This window comes from Suncus etruscus, chromosome 17, assembly GCF_024139225.1.
Source record: "Suncus etruscus isolate mSunEtr1 chromosome 17, mSunEtr1.pri.cur, whole genome shotgun sequence".
Lineage (NCBI taxonomy): Eukaryota > Metazoa > Chordata > Mammalia > Eulipotyphla > Soricidae > Suncus > Suncus etruscus.
Window position 1 is genome coordinate 67,665,244 of NC_064864.1, and position 15,898 is coordinate 67,681,141.

General features: G+C 45.7%; 1 pseudogene; it reads left to right on the forward strand.

The window, feature by feature from the left end:
- Window positions 1-927, forward strand: LOC126033473 (S-adenosylmethionine decarboxylase proenzyme 1-like; annotated as a pseudogene).
- The last annotated feature ends 14,971 nt before the right edge of the window (window positions 928-15,898 follow it).

Consider the following 15,898-nt stretch of genomic DNA (forward strand, 5'->3'; position numbering starts at 1 on the left):
ATGGAAGCTTCACATTTTTTAGAAGGAATTGAGAAGCTGCTGTACGTTTGGTTCTTCGCACTATTCCAAGATCTGAGTGGGACATACTTTTAAAGTATGTGCAATGTTTAGTTATAAGTATGACAAAAACTGACAAGCTTATATACTCAATGAGAGTAGCATGTTTGTCTCCAAGAGACATTTCATTTTGAAGATATGTGGTGCCACCCATTTGCTTAGCACTGGGCCCCCTGTTGAAACTTGCCAGGGATTACAGTAGGTTTGACTCAATTCAAAGCTTCTTTTATTCTCATAAGAATTTCATGAAGCCTTCTCACCAAGGGTATGCACACTGGAATTTCCAGGAAGAAATAGTTTCTTAGTGCAATTTTCCCAAATGGAGCAGCATATTGTGTGGGACTTAAGAATTCTGACTGTTGATACTTACATAATTTGATTTCCCAGAGAGTTGGGTAGTCAGTCAGCCAAATCAAAGGAGCTTGAACCAGCATTTATGGACCATTTTTCATGAAAGATGCTATTACTGCAAAGAATGTCACTTGTGAGAGTAGAATTTGTGACCTGGTACCAGGTTCTGTCATTGATGTCACAGTATTCAATCTTTGTGGGTATTCGATGAATGGAATGAAATCAAATGGAAATTACTGGCCTATTCACATTACCCCAGAACCAGAATTCTCATATGTTAGCTTTGAAACAAACTTAAGTCAGACCTCTGCTGATGGCCTGATTAGGCAAGTGGTGGAAATCTTCAAGCCAGGAAAATTTGTGATCATCTTGTTTGTAAATCAGTTCTAAATATTGCAAGTGCTTTCTTCACCCTAGAAGATTGAAGGTTTTAAACGTCTTGATTGCCAGAGTGCTAATGTTAATGATTACAATTTTGTTCTTGTCAGTTTTGCTAAAAAGCAGCTACAGCAGATTTGATTAAGAGAAATGGAGAAGGGGCCGGAGAGATAGCATGGAGGTAAGGCGTTTGCCTTGCATGCAGAGGGCGGTGGTTCGAATCCTGGCATCCCATATGGTTCCCTGAGCCTGCCAGGAGCGATTTCTGAGCAGAGAACCAGGAGTAACCCCTGTGCACTGCCGGGTGTGACCCAAAAACCACACTCAAAAAAGAAAAAAAAAACTGCAAAAAGAGAATGCACATAGAAGGTGGTGGCTGCTTTTTAGATGTTGATACCCCACTTTGTGGTTGCACATAGCCCTAGATGTTAAATATAGTGTGATCATTTTGAATTGTATATATTATTATATCAAGGAGTTAGATAATCTTGCATACATGCTCCCTCTGTGTTTTGGTATCCTATCCCACTATTGCTGTGAAATTGAAATGCATGTAGAAAAAAAAGTTACTATATAAAACATTATAACACTTGTGAAAACAATTCGATTTGATTTATGCACAGTGTAATATTTCTCCAGGTATCATCCCAAATCCCCCCCAGACAAGGATTTTGTCCTCACAAGGTGTTAGCCTCAGCCTGACTATCTAGGACTGCTCTAGTATGTTGCCAGGATGTTTACATCCATTTACCTCCACTTTCTAAAACATATACACTACTATATTATTGAAACCAGTTTCTACTTCAAACAGATGTTTTTGCAACAGCAATTAAAAGTTTTCTTCCATGAGTTGAGTCCTCTTGAGAAAATGATTGCGTCTATTGTGTATTACTGTTGTAATATTGCTTCCCATATTTGTATTCCTTTCATTGACTTCTTTATCCCCACCACTTACCTTTTTCCCTCCTCTACCTCAATAAAGCAATACACTTAAAATATTTTTTGAAGTGCTTAAATTTATGATAGTGTTTGTACTAGCTTCATGCATACATTATTTCAACGTCTCATCCACCTATCCTCTCCATCAGGATCCCGAACTCTGGTCTCAGATTCCCCCCCACCCCCCAGGGGAGCTGCCAGCAGTGCTCCTAAGATTAACCAGATAGATATTTTTTGTTTTTTTTGTTTTTTGTTTTTTTTTGGGGGGGCCACACCCGGCGGTGCTCAGGGGTCACTCCTGGCTGTCTGCTCAGAAATAGCTCCTGGTAGGCACGGGGGACCATATGGGACACCGGGATTCAAACCAACCACCTTTGGTCCTGGATCAGCTGCTTGCAAGGCAAACACTGCTGTGCTATCTCTCTGGGCCCTAACCAGATAGATTTAATCCACTTCTTTAAGAACTTTTTGGCCAAAGCTGCTGTGCCCCAGGTTGTACCAATGGTGGAAGCTGGAGCAAGTGGATGGTTTCTCGTCCACCCATACTGACTCAGGAAGGAGGGGTTCTGGGTTGGGCCTGAAGGAACCCACCCCTCACAGGGAGATTTGACAAGAGCCACATGGACAGAAGCACCAGAGCTGGTCCCCAAGTTTCTGAACCTTTGGAAGGGGCTGGTGGGGCTGGGAAGGGGTGAGACCCAGAGTAAGGAATTGGGAAATTCCACTCCTGTAAGTTTCCCACCCAGGTACAGTAACTTCCTTATGATCTCTTCTTAGTCATTAGATTCAGATAGTTCCTACAAGCTTGTTAAGTAAATTCCCAGCTAGTGGCTATTACTATTTCATTTATCGGAATCCTTCCCTTCCACCCCTTCTCTTCCTTCCATTTCCCTTCCCTTCCCTTCCCTTCCCTTCCCTTCCCTTCCCTTCCCTTCCCTTCCCTTCCCTTCCCTTCCCTTCCCTTCCCTTCCCTTCCCTTCCCTTCCCTTCCCTTCCCTTCCCTTCCCTCCCCTCCCCTCCCCTCCCCTCCCCCCCCCCCCCCCCCCCCCCCCCCCCCCCCCCCCCCCCCCCCTGCCCCTCCCCCCCCTCCCCCCCCCCCACCTCCCCTCCCCTCCCCTCCCCTCCCCTCCCCTTCCCGTCCCTTCCCGTCCCCTTCCCTTCCCTTCCCTTCCCTTCCCTTCCCTTCCCTTTCATTACATTCTGTTCTCTTCCCTTTTTTCTTTCCATTTTCCTTTCTCTTTTCCTGTCCTTTCCTTTCCTTTCCTTTCCTTTCCTTTCCTTTCCTTTCCTGTCCTTTCCTTTCCTTTCCTTTCCCTTCCGTTCCCTTTCCCTTCCCTTCCCTTTCCCTTTCCTTTCCTTTTCCCTTTCCTTCCCCTTTCCTTTTCCCTTCCCTTTCCTTCCCTTTCTTTCCCCCCTCCCCTCCCCTCTCTCCTCTCCCCTCCACTCCCCTCCCCTCCCATCTCCTTTTCTTTCCTTTTCTTCTTTTGGATTTTGGGCCTCATCTGCCTCAAGTGGAGACACCCTTGCTCTTCGTCCAGATCTTAACAGGAATGTCTGGTGCTTTATTACTTCCAGCGAAGCTGATTGATGACAAGCTGTTCTCTATCCTCTAATGAAAGTCTTTTTTTTCAGTTTATGAAAATGTCTTAAGAATGGCTAGGAAATGCTATTAATTCCTCTTTGGCATTTGGATTCCTTAAGATAATGTAATACATTAAAACAAAGCGCAAAGTCAGGAGTAATCCTGAGCACCATGGGTATCTCACACAGACACACACACACACACACACACACACACACACACACACACACACACGTAGTAATAAAAATTCAGAGAAATATATTGAAACAAGTCTTTGGTTTCTGCTTGTTTGGGGCACCAGTTGGCAGTGTTCAAGGGTTTCCAACAGTGCTTTTATATAGGACCATGAGGTGCCAGGTGCCAAATCTGAGCCTTTGCAATCTACTTCAGCCACTCCCCCATCCTTAAAACAATTCATAATGCCCTTTTGATTTCTATTTTTGCCGTTTTGATTCCTAGTCTGTCCTTTAAAGTTGGCTTGATTTGCTTTGATTTTATATATAATAAAAATGCAGGGGCCAGAGAGATAGCATGGAGGTAGGCTGTTTGCCTTGCATGCAGAAGGACTGTGGTTTGAATCCTGGCATTCCATATGGTCCCCGAGCCTTCCAGGAGCGATTTCTGCATGTAGAGCCAGGAGTAACCCCTGAGCGCTGCCAGGTGTGACCCAAAAACCAAACACCAAAAAAATTTGCACATACCACAAGGGCAAGGTCTGGGTAGTACTATAAATAGTTTACATAATAATACATTTAAATATAATTTAATTGTAAGTTATTAAAATTATAATTTTATATATATATATATATATATATTTTTTTTTTTTTGGTTTTTGGGCCACACCCGGCGGTGCTCAGGGGTGACTCCTGGCTGTCTGCTCAGAAATAGCTCCTGGCAGGCACAGGGGACCATATGGGACACCGGGATTCGAACCAACCACCTTTGGTCCTGGATCGGCTGCTTGCAAGGCAAACGCTGCTGTGCTATCTCTCCGGGCCCTAAATAAAATTTATAATAAAACTACACAGAACCATAGGAATAGCTGTTTCTAAGTCTTTTTTTTGTGTGTGTGTGTGTGTGTGTGTGTGTTTTTTGGGTCAAACCCAGCAGCGCTCGGGTTACTCCTGGCTCTACGCTCAGAAATTGCTCCTGGCAGGCTCGGGGGACATATGGGATGCCAGGATTTGACTCGCTGTCCTTCTGCAAGCAAGGCAAATGCTTACCTCCATGCTATCTCTCCGGCCCCTGTTTCTAAGTCTTTAGCAGAGAGTATATATATATATATATATATATATATATATATATATATATATATATATATATATATATATTTTATTATCATTGTTGTTATTTTTGTTTTAAGTCACACCTGGTCTTACCCCTGGCTCTGCACTCCTGGCAAGTTCAGGGATCCCATGAGATACTGAGGATGGAGTCCTGGTTGGCAACATGTCAGGCCAAACATCCTCCCCTCTGTGCTATCTCTCAGGCCCCAGAGCATACGTATTATTATTGCTTATGTTTTATATTGGCATGAACCATGTATACAAATGATTTGGGAAAGTTTCCATGGTTTATCAGATAAGTTTCTGATAAGTTTCTTATCAGTTTAAAGAACAAGAAATTACTCTTATAGTTACATAGAATTCAGCCATGAAATTATTTGACCTCAAAAGTTTTTACAGAGATGAATTTGGAGAGATAACATGGGTTTTCTTGCATGTTGCTAACTTGGGTTCAATCCCTGGCTCCTCATCTGGTCACTTGAGCCCTGCCAGGAGTGAACCCTAAGCACTGTGTATTGTGTTCCCCAAAACCCCAAAACAAAACACAATTTTTTTCAAATATGATTTTTATTTGTTTTGGCCATCAAAGATTTTATTGTATTTTTTCTACTTAGACATGGGTTTATTTAAGATATTTTCCTTTGGTCCATATTGGCCATTTCTAATTCCTGTGATAATTTTTATTCCATCCCTGCTCCAATTCTTGTTTTCCTTTAAATGTATTCTTGAGACATTTAAAAGAGACAACTGGGGCCCGGGGAGATAGCACAGCGGTGTTTGCCTTGCAAGCAGCCGATCCAGGACCAAAGGTGGTTGGTTCAAATCCCGGTGTCCCATATGGTCCCCCGTGCCTGCCAGGAGCTATTTCTGAGCAGACAGCCAGGAGTCACCCCTGAGCACCGCCGGGTGCTCAAAAACCAAACCAAACCAAACCAAACCAAACAAAACAAAACAAAATAATAAAAGAGACAACTGGGACTGAAGAGACACTCGTAGAACTGAGCTAAAGCTTTCAACACGCTTGGTCCCCAACACTGCATGGTACCCTGAACACTGGGCACTGAGCTGGGGGTAGCCCCTGAGCATTGCAGGGTGTGACCCCCAGTTTCTCCTTGGACCCCCTTCAGGCCACTCACCCCCAAGTTTAAGAGTAAAAGCCTGGGGCCGGCGAGGTGGCGCTAGAGGTAAGGTGTCTGCCTTGCAAGCGCTAGCCAAGGAAAGATCGCGACCACGGTTCCATGGTTCCATCCCCCGGTGTCCCATATGGTCCCCCCACGCCAGGGGCAATTTCTGAGCCCTTAGCCAGGAGTAACCCCTGAGCATCAAATGGGTGTGGCCTGAAAAAACAAAACAAAACAAACAAACAAAAAAGAGTAAAAGCCTATGGTGTTTTTCCTTGCTCTTAGGACACTGGCCCTATCTCTAGGCCTATGAAGGTCCTGTGTGATCTGGTTCCCTGCTTCTGCCTGATCTGAGATTGTTGTCATTCCAGAGTTTTATCCTCAGGCCCAAAGACTGAGAGGCCCAAGAAGAGGGGCAGCAAGAGCTCACGGGAGCTTGGTTCCCCATTTCTGGGTATTTTTTTTTTTCTGACATAAGGCAGCTTGGCTCACAAACAATTCTTGTTCTTGGACTTACGAGGCAGGACTGGCATTAAATAAAAGCCGCAGAATGTCTGTTGCTTATATCCAGCCATGTTTGTGATTTTTTTTTTTTTTTACTGCAGAAGAATGACTGTACTTGTAGAAAGCCAATCAATAACTTTCAAGGGCTTCCTTTGCTGGGTTATGAGAAGCCCGTGAGACACACACGTCATTGTCTTTGTTTAAGGACGAATGAACAAGAGTGTGAGTGTGATCACACAAGATGCAACCACAAGGCTGTATGGAAGAGAACTCACCAATAGAAACACTCCAAAGGAAAATGGGAAACCATGGCCTCTCTGGGCCAGTGACTTCACAGAAGCACCTACATGTGATCAATGACTCAGGAAGTTACATATTCAAATGTGTCACCCGTGGGGCCAGAGTGATACCATAGTGGTTAGGGCATTTGCTTTGCATGCAGCCAACCTAAGTTCAATCCCTGTCATCCTATAGAGTCCCCTAAGTCTGCCAGGAGTAACCCCTGAGTGCAGCCAGCTCAAAACCAATAATAATAATAATAATAATAATAATAATAATAATCCCAAAACAATAATAACCCATTAATAACCCAAAACCAAAAATAATGATGAATAAAATAAAATGTGTCACAGGGCACCTGACCTGTGGCTACCAGAATGTGAACATGAACTTCAATGACCTTCAGATAACTCAGGTAATTCCTTCCACTTGAATATGAGCAGGACCACCCGGGTGGGATGGCTGCTGTGTGTGTTGTGAGGGCACGTGTATATCCATGACATCTGTAGATGTCACTAACTTCTTCCATCAGTTTGACCTTGAGCTCATCTGGAGGGATGGTGCCCTGAGTGGGTCTGGCCTAAGCAGGTGAGCCCATGACTCCAAGCTCCTTCCAGATGCTCCAGCCACCCTGAGAGACGAACCTCCATGTGGAGATGAATCTGGTTCATAAGTCTGTGTGCCTGGAAAGGGATCTCAAACTCCTCTCAGCCTCAATCTACAAATTGTGTATACCTGATGTAGAACAGAACTTGGAGCTCAGCCCCCTCCCTGTGAACAGCCACAGAGCTTAGTGCACTGGAAGAGCTCATCATTGTTTCTTTGGGGTTTTGTGTGTGTGTGTGTGTGTGTGTGTGTGTGTTTTTGGTTTTTGGGCCACACCCGGCGGTGCTCAGGGGTTACTCCTGGCTGTCTACTCAGAAATAGCTCCTGGCAGGCACGGGGGACCATATGGGACACCGGGATTTGAACCAACCACCTTTGGTCCTGGATTGGCTGCTTGCAAGGCAAACACCGCTGTGCTATCTCTCCGGGCCCAGTTTTGTGTGTTTTTATAGCTTTTTATATCTCTTTTAATTGGTGGTGCTCAAGCTCTGCATTCAGGAGTCACTCCTGGTGCACGTAGGGGAGCTTTAAGGGATTCCGAGGATCGAATCTTGGTTATGCAAGGCAAGTGCCCTCCGCATTTGTACTATCTCTCTCCAGCCTGAGAGGGAGAATCCTTTTTCCCCTTTAATTTCACATAAGTTCTTTAATTGAGTCACCATGATTACAGTTACAAAGTTGTTCCTTGTTGAGTTTCAGTCATACAACGTCCAACTCCCTTCACCAGGGCACATTTCCCACCATGGTTGTCCCCAGTTTCCCACCCCTCTCCCTGCTCTCTCTTCTGCCCCACTCTGTAGCAGACATATCTCTCTCTCTCTCTGTCTCTCTCTCTCTGTCTCTCTTTCTCCCCCATCCCCCTTTTAGACACTCTAGTTTGACATTGTTACTGAAGGAGTACCTTGCATCTCACTTTATCTCATTTCAGCACCCAGTTCTTATCCAGAGTGACTGTTTCCAATTCTCCTTGCCCTAGTACTCCCTGCTCTGTATTTACTGTCCTCCTCTGTTCTTTGTGGCAGTAGGGAGGAGTGTAGGAGGAGAATTCTGGTCTGGTCTCTGGCCTCACTGACGAAGGCTTTCTGTCTGATGAGCTGATATTTTTCTGCAGTGCTGGGCAGTTGCTCTACTCTGTATTTAGAAGACTGGCCCGGGCCTGGACTCTGAGCTCAGAGGTGGGGCAGGTTGGGTCTGGTTTTTTTCAGGGACCAGCCACAGTTAGGAGCAGCGCCCAGAGGAAGGAGACACTGGTTCTGGGAGGGCCTGTGTGCCCAGTGTGTCTGGTTTGGGCTTTTCTCACTCTGATTTCCTTCCCTTTGAAGCCTGGTGTCCTGTTCATGGTTAATACAAAAAATGCTAAGAACACAGAATCCTTCTGGGCTGTTTCCCCAGAGAGAAGTGCAACCCCTGGGCTTACCAACCAGGGCCAATGGCCCCCTTTCCCAATGTCTCAGTGCTTGGCTCGCCTGCATTTCCCGCTGGAGAAGTCAAGTATCCCCCTGAGTACCACTTTGTTTCCTCTTAAATCTCAGCCCCATGGGCTGGGTCCTGGGAAAGTATTTCCTGACTTCCCTTTGAATGTGGTGGAGCTGGGGCTTGGTCTTCCTGGAGTTTAGGGTGGGTGAGAGAGAAATGCCTCATGGAGTCATTGCAGGTCTTGGAGGCAGGAAGGCCGGGCATGGGTTCCCTCCAGGCAGAGCTGACGGCCTGACTTCTGTCTTGGGATTTCTGTTTGTTAGTTTGTTTGCAGTGCTGAGGGGGACTCATGCTTGCCAGGCAAGTGCTTTCTAGAGTCTCAGTGCCCAGAGCTGACTTTGTATAAGCTTGGCTCTTTCTCTTCAAAGGAATAGTGAGTTTATAACCTGTGGGCTCCTGCACTCTCTCTCTCTCTAGCCCTTTCTCCTACTTTCTTTCATCCTGGCTAATTGATAAGGCATTTTGTGGATGTGACCAATTAACTGAAAGTTTTTGTGTTTCTCCATGCAAGATTCTGGGTGCACCCAGGCTTTCCATTCTCTCGGATATGTGCCTTGTAAAATTGTTGAAACATATAATAAATCCTGGTTTACTCACTGGGGGATGGTTTTCAAGGCAGCTGACCACATTTCATTCCCATTAGCAGTGTATGAGTTCCCATTTCTGTGTTACGCCAACACACAGAGGCTAAATTAAAAGAACAGCATTGATTGGGAGGGTAGATTAGATTTATGAATCAGGATGTATTTTGTAGCTACCAGCCCAGATAACAGAGAGGACAGCAAGAAGAGGCCAGAACCTTGGAGCCAATCAGACCCCTGTGGCCCTTCCCAGTTCCTCTCAGTGGGGTAGATCACATACAGCCAGCTGAAGGGAGGAAGCCCAGATTTCTGAATGGCCTGTTTTATTGGAAAACTGCTGACAATGAAGGGCTTCTACACAATGATGTCAGCTACATAATTCACCACTCAACCAAAAATCATTTCCCCTTTAAGGGCTGGAGTAATAGCACAGTGGTTAGCGTTCTTGCCATGCATATGGCCAACTTGGATTTGATTCCTGGCAAACCATAGATTTCGCTTGAGCACTAGTAGGAGTGATTCCTGAGTGAAGAGTCAGGAGCCTGGTATGGCCCCAAAACAAACAAAACATTTCCTCTATAAATGTTGATAGGTATTAGAGTTCAGGGATGAATAAATGAAACTTGAAAGATTTAGTGGGTCAAAGGGATAGTACAGTGGGTAAAGCTATTGTCTTGCATGCGGTTTTTCTGGGTTTGACCCCTCAGATCCACATATGGTTTCCTGAGCCCCACCTGGGGTGAACTCTGAGTGATCTCAGGAATAAGTGCTGAGCACAGCCTCGTATGGCCACAAAACTAAACAATAGCAAAGAAGATCAAGTGCAGTGAGGCAGAGTTTCACACTAGCTGACATTGGTTGTGTCTGCCTGGAACCCCTACCCCACGCCCTCCACACACCCCAGGTCTTGCTGACTGGATTGTGACACCCCAGCTCTGTGACCCAGACTATGCGGGGAGAGGAAGACATGGGTGATGTCTTCCATGTGCTTGTCAGCTCCTTGAGTCTTTTTTATTTGTTTTGGAGTCATACCCGGTGGCACTCAGGGATTACTCCTCTCTTCAGAAATCACTACTGGAAGGCTTGGGGTACCCTATGGGATACCAGAGATCAAACCTGGGTTGATTGCATGCAAAGCAAAAATCCCTACCTGCTGTGCTATTACTCTGGCCCCCCTTTTAAAATTTCCTTTAAACTTTTTTTTGGCAGTGGTGGTGGGTAGTGGGTAGTGGGTATTGAGCCCCCAGCTCAATACCAGCATCTCTGGAAATGGACTCAAACAGTCCTCCCTCTAAATATTTCTAGATATGTCCCTCTCTCCCAAAGGAAGTATTCCATTTAAAAACAACTTCTATCATCTAGTGCAAAATCAATATCAAGTCTCATGGACCCTTAACCCAGATTCCCCAAATGTCAGCCATGGACTTAGTCACCCTACTTCTAGATCAAGATCTTCCAAATGTGAAACCTTAGTTGGAGGCACCAGTGTGACTGAGTAAGGCCTGGCCATGGCCCCTGACCCTTGTCCAGACACCCTTCCTGAACATTCCTTGGAGCTGGTGAAACAGTTTTACTCATGTGCTGTGTCTCGGGGCCAGAGCCAGTGGGCATGTCCTCTAGGGTCAACTAGGCAGGGCCTGCCCCCCCCCAAACTCTCCAGTAGGGCACAACTGTACCCCTGAGCCCTGTCTGTTGTATGACTGAGGGACTGAGGCAGGTGGCTTGAAGTTTCCCTAAAGGTGCTCGCTGGTCTCCTAAAGTTCCTCCAGTGATGTCATGGGGCGAAGAGGCAACTTCCTGTTTGACCCATTTTAGCTTCCGGGGGAAGTGTCTGTGTAGGGGTGAGTCTGGGTGTTCCCATAGGTAAATTCTGACAGAGCCCCTGCTTGGCACTATCACTAGTGTCCCTCCAGATCCACTGGGCAGTTGTCACACTGCAGCCAGGTTACATTCGGTTCCCACAGTAAGGGAACTGGTTCCCCCCTGCCCGTGTTCTTGGGGTCCCTTGGTCTCAAGCTGGCATGAGGAATTGCAGGAAGAAGGAAATCAGTCCAACCTCCACCCAGATTACCAACCCTGGCAGAAAAGAATGTAGAGAGGAGACGAAATAGTCCTGTAAAGTTCTGTTTCTTCTGGAAATCTTAGTGGGGAGAGCTATACATTCTTTATTCAGGAAACTTGAGTTTTTGTTTTAAGTTTTAAGTTCTTTCTTTAGAAAATCTGAGGGGAGCGAGCTGCACATTCCAGACTGCAGGACAGACTGGAACAGCGTCCTTGGGGGCTATCTCTGGAGAGTCCCCAGACTTCCTAACTTGGAGTCTGCTATAGACAGGAGACTTCATTGTGTTATTACTGGAAGCGCCTGGACTCCTAATGGACCTTCTTTCATCAACACCTTTTGTTTCTCTAGAAGCTTCCAGCCTTCTCTGGGTTGGCCCAGTTAGTCTTATCAGGCCCACAAAGGAATGAACCTTCATGACCTTTCAGGGGTATTTGGGGCTGGCTACCAGCCAATTCTTTCATCTGCATCTTGGCCTTATTACTGTCCCTCCCCCAAAACTTCATGGCTGACTGGAGAGATAACAATGAAGGTAAGGCCCTTGCTTTGCATAGGACCTACCTGGTTCCTATTTAAAAACACCCAGAACTGTGGGACTGGAGCCATAGCACAGCAGGTGAAGCTCTTGCCTGGCATGCTGTTGACTCAGGTTTCATTCTCAGTACCCATGTAGTCCCTGGTGTACTGCCAGGAGTGATCCCTGAGTGTAGAACTGGAGTGATCCCTGAGCGCAGAGCCAGAGTGGCCCTGAGCACTTTCAGATATAGCCTCCAAACCGGAAAAGGCAAAACCACCAGAACCTTGGCCCCTGTATATGAGCGAGGCCCCTGCCTCTGAATACTTCACTGGACCTATTTTGGTTTTAGTTCTGACTTGGGGTTGCTCCAGCAGAGTTTGGGGTAGACCAGATCATTCTTACCAGGTCTCTGGTGTGCAAAAGCACATGAACATGTCCTGGGGGCCCTTGGAGCCACCTGCTCACACCATGTGCCTCTTCTATTTTGTTTGTTTCTTGATCACATCCAGCTATGCTCAGAGATCACTTTTGCCAGTGTCCAAGGAACCATATCTGGGGGCCAGGGTTAAACAGGAGCCCACGGTGTGCAAGGCCATCAGGCAAACCCTTGAACTCCCTCTCTGACCCAGGGTGCATGTTCTTTTTGTTTTGTTTTGTTTTGTTTTTGGGGCCACACCCGGCAATGCTCAGGAGTTATTCCTGGCTATCTGCTCAGAAATACCTCCTGGCAGGCACGGGGGAACCATATGGGACGCCAGGATTCGAACCAACCATCTTAGCTGGATCAGCTGCTTGCAAGGCAAACGCTGTGCTATCTCTCCGGCCCCAGGATACATGTTCTTTTTTTTTTTCTCTTTATTTAAACATCTTGATTACAAATATGATTGTGATTAGGTTTCAGTCTGGTAAAGAACACCCCTCTTCACCAGTGAAACATTCCCACCACCAATGTCCCAAATCTCCCTCCATCCCGCTCCACCCCACCTATACTCTAGACAGGCTTTCCAGTTCCCTCATTCATTCACATTATTATGGTTGTTCTCAGTATAGTTATTTCTATAACTGTACTCACCACTCTTTGTGGTGAGCTTCATGAAGTGAACTAGAAGCTCCAGCCCTCCTCTCATTGTCTCTGAGGATTGTTGCAAAGATGACTTTTATTTTTCTTTCTTTTTTTTTAATTTTTTTTTAATTATGAGAACAAAGATGCAAAGAAAGAGGACAAGGTAAAGTTACAGTGGAAGGACAATCACCCATAATATAATTCTCAGAAGTCCCCTTGCTGATATCTTAACTTTGAACTTTCAGCCAAAGAACATTAAGATAAATAAAACAGAATCCATGTACAATTGTTTTGTCCCTCAAGTCCCCAGATTGTAACACATTATAATATTTCTTAACAGCACACAAGGCAATCGAAAGCCATAAAACTTAAGTAACTCCTTAAACATTAGAGGCATAGTATTTTTTACATTTCCATGAACATGCATATTAGCTTAAGTTAACCTCAAATTTTAGGTGTTTTTTTTTTTTTTAAGGATTAGAGTCAAAGGAGCACAGTAAAAACGGTGTTAGAGTGGCAATTGTTGTTTGCATAGGCCCACCAAAATATGAGGGGAATGGAAAGGAATAACCTTGGCCTAAATACAAAGAGACCTGACCCCTGAAGTTTCCTGGCATAAGACCAACTCTAGGCTCCAGGCAAACTAGTTTGTCCAATCCAAGACATTGTCTGTAGTGCCAACACACTTTTATTTTTCACACAGTCTCTGTTGTTGGTATCATGTTTCTGTATTAAATATCCTGGAATCTGCATATCCTACATTGAAGTCAGGATGTGGAGCGTCCTCTTGTTTCACCTCACCATTAATGGGCAATGCAGAGAACCCTGTCCTGTAAGCAGGTCGTTGTTGTTGTTAAGTCTTCTCAGTGTTAAGGGAAGTCTCTTTTGAGCAGGTCGATGTCTGAGTAGGGTCTTCCGTGGTAGAGAATTGCTTCCAGGTGATGTTATAGACAAACCTGGATGTTTCGTGGATGGCTTCCCTGGTTCAGGGGTGAATGGAAAATGCCCTTTCTTCTGAGGCCTGTGCCAGGTCATTATGTCAATGTTCAGGGTGTAAGGTCCCTTTGCACTACAAGATTTGTGTGTTCCAATCTCTATTAGATAGGATCTTATTTGTATGTATAGTATTTTCCCATTTTAATGTGCCTATGCAAAAAAGGAGCAATGCCACGTGGCGTTATTGGCGCATATGGGGGCCATAAGAACAAGTCCAACAATCCCCATGACATGGTTCAATCATAAGCATTAAACTGGGGGACTCTTTCAACAAAATTCCTTGATGAACAGGTCATAAAGAGAAGATAAAAAGTGGTTAGAATCGTCACTGTATAAGAGAGTATTTAGTAAGACATAGCTGTCAGAGAAAAAACACAAAATATTCGAAAGAAATACGTGTCAATTTTATGTCTTTTGAAACAGTTTGGGGTTGTCACACACAATGCACGGCTTTGGTCTGTGATTAGGATTGTGCAGTACTAAAGTTAAAAAGTAATGTGGGTTAGTGATGTTTGGGGGGGGTGAGAGAGTTAAGGAGTAAAAATGAGCTTTGTAGAGGTGTGGGAAAGGGAAGAATACAAAAAGAATATTCTGGATACGCAAAACAAACATAAAGATAAGGGATACTCTTAATACATGCAGTGCTTGCGGGGGCGCTAGCCCCCCCCCCTGCGGTTTTCCATATGGGGACTAGTCAGAAATTGCCAGTGACAAATTTAGCACAACCGAGCAAATCTCAGCACACCCCAAGTTAAGACCCACCATTTCTGGCCTCCTGGGCTGCCACCCCAGAAGGCCTGGAGGCCGGGGGCAGAAGAGGGGAAGGCTGGGGGCCTATCAAGGCTCCCAGCACACCCAAGTTAGGGAGAAGGCCTTCCACATGGGGTCTCCCCAAACCCCATGTGGCTAGAGCTAGCCTCCAGCTCAAGAGAGGATGGATAGAGAGCGACTTTTATTTTTCTTAAAACCCATAGATGAGTGAGACTATTCTGCGTCTCTCTCTCTCCCCCTCTGACTTATTTCACTCAGCATGATAGACGCCATGTGCATGTTCTTAAACCAACTAACCAAACAAATAAAAAAAAAAACAACTTTCTCTTCCACAGCCACCAATCAGACTGTCAAGACTGTCTGGACACTGATTTACTCCATTTCATCACGGTTTTGCCCAGTTTCTGGGGATTTACTTTTTTTGCAAAGCTCCATGCAGGATGCATGTGAAAACAAGGGCTCTCTGTCACCTCTTGAAGGTCTTTCCAGATGAAAGCATGAGGGGAGAGTACCCCCATCTACAGGCACTTAGAGCAGGAACTGTCCCATCTGGCTGTCAGCTGGCACCAGACTCCACAGACCCTAGAAAATTCCCCCCCTAGGACTGACTGTACTTGGTGGGTGGGAGTTCCTAGGAGATATGGTGAGTCTCTTCTGCCAGTGGGAGCCCCATATTCCTGTCCCCTCTCCAGCTCTCTCTCCTGCCTGCGGCTGCTCTGGGCACTTTCAAATTTTCCTGGCCATGATGGAGGGGTTGTCTATGCCTTTGATCTCCAGTCCGCCTGCCAGAAGGCGTCCCTCAGGAGGAAGTGGACAGACCATTTATTTCCATGATTCCATCCCATCTGCTGCTTCTCTTGCCATCACCTGGTGACAATCTCACTCCTGGATGCTCCATACAAACCCTACAATGGCTGTTTGCATAGAAAATCAGTACATAAGTAGCTTTTCAGCAGAATATTCTAGACTTGTGGCTCCTCAGTGGTCGAGCTCAGTGAGGGGCAGTGTCTCTTGGATCCTCACAGCTCTGACAGGTGCTTGACAACACAGCCGACACTGTTCAGTCAGACCAGGTGTGTCCATGGCTAGCCCTGCTGGGGGGCACCAAGGAAGTGGGCCGAGGCCGGCTCAGCTGTGGTCTCTTGTTGGAGTAAGGCAGTCCTTGGTTAGGCTCTGAGACTGCTTTGGAAGAAGGTGGGGATGAATGATTGGGTGCATAACTATGTGAGTGTATGAAAATGTGTGTGTGTACAATTGAATATGTGCCTCTCTGTGTGAGAGAATGTATGTGAAAGGGAGTATATGAGCGAGTGTGTGAATATGTTTCTGTGT